Here is a 6,000-nt window from a genome sequence, read left to right as displayed (position 1 = left end):
ATTATCATCTTTCAGGATTGTTAATGATGGTTTCACTTCAGTGACTCATTTGTTGTGCAGATTGGCATCCAACCAACCAAGGTCATTTCCACCATTATAAAGTGTGAATTAATAATAGTTAAGTGCTTTGCGTGCCATTGAAAGTAGGTTAGCAACCTTATTATTATCATTATTATTAGCCTAGAGCTGAAAGTTGGAGCCAAAATTCTTGCAATGGATTATGGGAGCGGAAACTAGCCTAAAGATGGCATTTTACCAATTTATAAAACATGTTCTACTTTAATATGTAAAAACCTTTGGAATTGATTTGAATTTGTTAAAGAACAAAAGTGTATTTCTCATGAAATGACGGCTGTGCTTTAGAAAACTATCCAGCAGGCTGATGTAAAGCGCTTTTGATCGATCACAGTGTGCGGGCGGGTGTCTGAGGAACTAAAAAAACACCTCTCGTTTGTTCACATCGTGAGAGAATAAATGCCCTTTCCCTTTAAATGTCTCTACTAAATAGGAAACGCGCTTTCTTTGACGGGCTTTGGCTTCCACGCTTAGCCCCGCCTCCTCTTTCCTGTGATTGGCTGAGCTGTGGGAATATTTAAATTTGCCTTTGATTGATTGGCTCGGAGCCGGTTCCAGCAGCTCAGTAGTGTGACTCGTTTCTATTCCGACATCACTCCCAGGCTCACAGGACTCTGCTGAGGTGCTCGGAAACCTGCGGCTTGAATAGAAAAAAGAAGAAGAAGAAGAAGAAGAAGCTCCATCGGGTGATAAACTATCCTGTTGTGGAGTGAGGAATAATGTCGCATTAATGGAGTTCGGGGTCATCCATGGATATTTCCCCCGAGGTTTGCACCGATCACCGCAGCCAGATTGCTTTTGTGGAGGAAATACGCCTTCGGAGCAGGAGAGGGACCAATCAGCCGTGGCCAACCAAAGATAAACAAGCCTTATGATAAAGACTAAACTCTGTAAGACGCACATCAATCCTAGCTTTTTTATTCTCTTATAGTTTCATATTGATTTGATTGGAAACATGTGTGTTTTATTTGTGATTCACTAGTGGGAAAATACCTTGTGCGCACTAATAGAGTTAATTACGACGCCTTAAATACACTGGGGAAAAAAAATCCCTATAATCTTATGTGTGGTTTGAATAGTTTGTTTGAATGACGCACACATTAGGTAAATATTAAAACTACAAAGGTGTGACTTTGTTTGATGAATTAAAGGAGATGATGATGATGATGATGATGATGAGGCATGTGCTCGCATATCATCATCATCATCATCATCAGTCCAGTGCATGTGATGTGAACTGCAGGGTGGCTTCGCCCTGAAAGGAGCTTTGTATGTCAGCATCTCCACTGGTGGATGGATACTCAGGGGGAAGTGCTTTGAAGTATATTATCGCCTCTCAAGGTTTCCATTTCTATTGTGTAGGGGCCGGAGGTGGGATCATCGCACCTCACTGCACCGGTGGCAGCTGAGGTTGAAGGTTAACCCCAGCAGAGGTTCCTATAGATTATTGGCCAGGTGTGAAATTCTAGCCTGCGTGCTTTTTTCCCCTCTCTCTCTCTCTCTCTCTCTCTCTGCTTGTACCAGATCCTTTATTACCCAGAGAAATGGGATGTCACAGCTCACCACCAGAAGGCAAGGGATGGAGGGAGGGGGGTCTAAAATCCTGCAATTTGGTGTTTTATTATCCTCTGCTGCCCTTTTTCTGTCTGACCAAACAAGGGAAATATGTAGACTCCCCTGAGTTTGGATTTTCACTGACAGGAAGATCATCATTTTTCTTTCCTTGGTCTTTTTCTACCAGAGTGTCACAATAGAAGCCCAGATCTGTATATCTTTTCCTTGTGAAAGTGGACTAGGTTGGCTTCTTTCACTATATAACAGTTTGAATGGAGACCATGTTTTTTTTTTTTGCTTTTCTCCATTGTCTTTACTAGTGCAGGGGTTCTCAACTGGTTCTCACCCCGGGACCAATATTTTGCTAGGGTCATTAAAGCTGCAGTGTGTAGAATTGTGAGACACTCCACGTGTCCCCCTTCCCCTCCTGAACGAAACTTGTGAATGCGCACACCGTCGAACTCTATGTGACTTTTTTTCTCAATGATGTTTTAAAGACATGAAAGCACATGTCACTCGCTGCTGTGAGGGCAGTAACTAAATGCTCAGAGCCGCTCGTCACACACAAGCCACTGCAGCGAGCCCAGCTGATCAGAGCAGACGGATAGACACTCCACATCCACACTGCAAATTCATTGCATCTGTTCTCTCCACTTTAAATGATGTTTCTCTTAGGTTTACAAGCGATTTATCCCATCTGTTATCACTCTCTCTCTCTGACTCGGTATGTGGGGCAGACTGCGCACGGACTGAAAGCGGATCGCACATACCGAGAGGGACATTCGTCGAGTCCGTTAATTCTGAAAATGTTTGTGCCTTTATTCTGTTGCTTCTCCTCCTCTGTCCAGCTGTCCTCGACCCACTTTTGGGTCCTGACCCAGCAGTTGAGAATCCCTGCTTTAGTGTGTCCTGTTAAAACGAGAATGACCTCTCTTGGGAAACGTGTGCTGCCTATAGTGCACGGGCTAGAAGAACTTTCTTCTGGAAGGTTTTCATTTTGCCTTGTATCATAAGCAGTCAGTGTGCAGGTATCCCCATGGGGCTTTCCCTCTGATCTCACATCACAGCCCAGCAGTAATTCCAACTCTGTGAAGAAAAGGGATTTGTCATTTGGCTGCCTGCTTCCCTTTGCTTTCTGAGAAGCGAAGCTCAGCTCTGATTTACTGTGAAGTTTCCCCAGGCTCGCTCAATCTCCAGACCCAGCGAATTACACCAATTGAGGAAACTGCGCACACACACACACAGAGAAAGGGTTCTTCTTCTTCTTCTTCTTCTTCTTCTTGGAAAGATTATTATCCAGGGCTGGTACAAACACTGATTAAGGTCATGTCTCATTCATGCCTCATCATTCATCAGGCTTTTAAGGACTATACTCAGTGTTGGAGGACTTTTCTCTACCTTTCATCTGTAGGGCTGTGCATTGCCATGAATCTGATGATACGATTCACGATTTGCAAGAACGACGCGATATAGTGCGATACTAAACAATAATATACATCAGGAAATATATTGCAATATCAGTAATTACAAATTTCGCATTTACAAGTACAAAAATGGTCTGAAATATGATTTATTTTATTTTTTTTTAAACTTGTAAGAACAAGTAAATGGTAACTAACTGTAATACAGTTACCAATATCAAAAAAAAGTGGTATGTTTATCATTTTTCCAAAATTTTTTGCTTAAACCACTTACATCTATAAAAGTTCCCAGTGTGTTTTATGAAAATAAAGTGCAATCAACTTCCAAGCTAAAATGCATTGAGGAACGAGGTAGTTTAACAAGGTTTTATGTGGTTCACTGACAGGGAATGACCGGGCATTTACGTGCTATGCATATGTTAGCGCAGTTTAAAAAAAAAAAATGTAAAAAAACAATTTAAAAAATCTATTTGGACATTTTTTTTGGCATCGATACGATAAATATTGCGATATATTGCCAAATCGATTCTTTTCCCCACACCCTTATTCATCGGTCTACGCTCTGAATGGCAGATGATTTCATACACGTGTACATGCACCCAACCCCTCTCGTCATGTTTGTCGTAAGTAATGTCATTTGCTCTGTTGCTTAGCAATTTCCTTTGTTCCCCCCTTTTTAATCACCAATTTATCCACAAGAAGTTGTCATGTGTAATTACCAGTGACCTGCCATCTTTTGAAATCTGTCTAATTGGTCTTTTCATGAATAGGATGAAGGCGTAGTGAGACTGGGGGGTTAAGGGTTGAAGGTTAAGGACTGGGCCTCCGAGGTTATTGGCGGGGGGACGGGACCGCTAAGGTCACTGTTATTATTTTGTCTGCTCGCTGCCTCTCAGTAATTGCTTCATATTCATGATTAACTTCTTGCCAAATTGCAACTGATGCATCACGATCTGCCCTGAAAAGGAAAAAGCAGCGAAATGATGATGATGATGGGTTGGTTCAGAGATCAAAGAATAAACATTTGGTTGTTTTTATCTAATGCATGCTAGACAGCTTCTTTCTCATTAGGTTATCTCCCACATAGAAGCCATAGGCAGTGTTTACTTTAAAGCTTTAATGAGTTGTATATTTGCCTTGTGATTTTAATGGCTTGCGGGAATTGGTGACCCTTAACAATGAAGCCGAAAACTAAACAGCCAGATGACAAGAGCTCAGGAGCGGTTTATATTTGTCTAACACAAACTGAGTTTTATCTTCTCTGTGGAAAGACTAAAAGTGATCCACCGCAGGGCCGAGGAACTGTCAAATGTCATTGTTTGGGATTCTCTGTGAAAGGAGTTACCTACAGCACGCTCTTTGCTGTGTGTTTATCTTTCCAAGTCAAGGTTTCCTGAAGGCTGGGCCGCATACCCATGTGCCTGAGTATGCATACTGGGATAAGGACGAGATAAGGCCCTGTTTACCCTCCAACGCTACCTTGGCATCAGTCAGACTTTACCCCATGCTGCGTGTGTTTCTTTTACCTTGGCACAGTCCATGTGCAAGGGCAGATTTAGGTCAGTCCAAGGCTTTCTACTCCCGTCCAAAGCTGGTCTGATAGATAAGAGATAATGGTCCTGTTTTGGAGTTGTGGAATAATTAGCACTTTTTGTCTGAAAACATCATAATTACTGTTTTTCAGTGAACACATTCCTCCTGATGACCTATTTGTATTTCCACAAATAGTATATCATCCACAAAAATTAAAATGTGATGTATTCTTATCATTTTGAACTCACTTTTAGTATAATATTATAGCTCAAATAAATACAAATAAACCACCATAATGGACATTTTATTGGTGAAGTTGTGGTGAATTGTTATGTAGCGGACCAATACTCCATATTGCCTGTGTTGTCAGATAAAAAATGTTTGGATTTTTCCAGAAAAAGAGACTTAAAGACATGCTAAATGTATAGCCATTGTTAGTGGAGCTTTAGCTCTCATTAACAATCTATGTTAGTGTCAAATCAAATTTGCTGTTGTAAAAATATAAAATGTAACCAAAAGGCTCACATTAATTTGTTGTTTTTTAAAATCATTTATAATTTTATTTTATTTTCAAATAAACACCATATAAGCACCTAAACTTAACATAAAACAGGGTCATGTGCAAGGGTCATTATGAGGGTATCAATACATTCCCTTAACAAATAATATAATAAATAAAATAAAATAAAATGTAAGATAAAGAAATATAAAATGTAATATATTGTAAAAAATATGAAAATAAGAGAATAAAAAAACAAACATCAATTTGGTATTTAATTAAAAAATAACAATAATAACAATGTCACAACCCTCTCCTTTTGGAATCTTTATAAACAACAAAAAAAAACAAACAAACTGTTGTTACAACTCGTAATGTCATCTATTTTGTTGAAAATTAGTGCACAATTTAACTCTTATTTTGAATGAACTTTTTCAAAGTAGTTACTAGAGTATTCTTTCGAGGCTGGATTGTCTAAATTCAGATAACACACAGCGCTGTTGCAGTATACAATATTTTTGTTCAGTAGAAAGTTCATCTCAGGCTAGATCAGGACAACAACAATAATAATAATACAAAATATTTCTTGATACCTCACAGCAAAGGTACACTGTGACACACCACAACAATAACTGATTTATATTCTCTCATTATTGTCGTGCCCCGTTATGATATTGCACTAGTGAGATAATTGGACATTATTAAAGGCTGACAGTTGATGTTTTTTTCTGGTTTCGAAGCTGACTGATATGCTCCATTATCCTATAAGTGTGTCTCCGATATAATTTAGCATTAGAGAAACTGTACTGCTAATGTTTTCTGTCAGGCACACAGTCATTAATGCCGCCTTATTTATATTCAGCTAAATGCTCTGGACATCTGTCTGAACGCTACCCAGTGATAAATTACATACATTTT

The 6,000-nt window shown here is 39.5% G+C and overlaps 1 pseudogene; it reads left to right on the top strand.

Moving 5' to 3' along the window:
- The first annotated feature begins 678 nt into the window (after window positions 1–678).
- Window positions 679–6,000, top strand: part of LOC114472852 (protein FAM222A-like) — a 29,408-nt pseudogene continuing 24,086 nt past the window's right edge.

This window comes from Gouania willdenowi, chromosome 12, assembly GCF_900634775.1.
Source record: "Gouania willdenowi chromosome 12, fGouWil2.1, whole genome shotgun sequence".
In the NCBI taxonomy this organism is placed as follows: domain Eukaryota; kingdom Metazoa; phylum Chordata; class Actinopteri; order Blenniiformes; family Gobiesocidae; genus Gouania; species Gouania willdenowi.
This window is presented reverse-complemented; position numbering and strand designations above follow the sequence as displayed.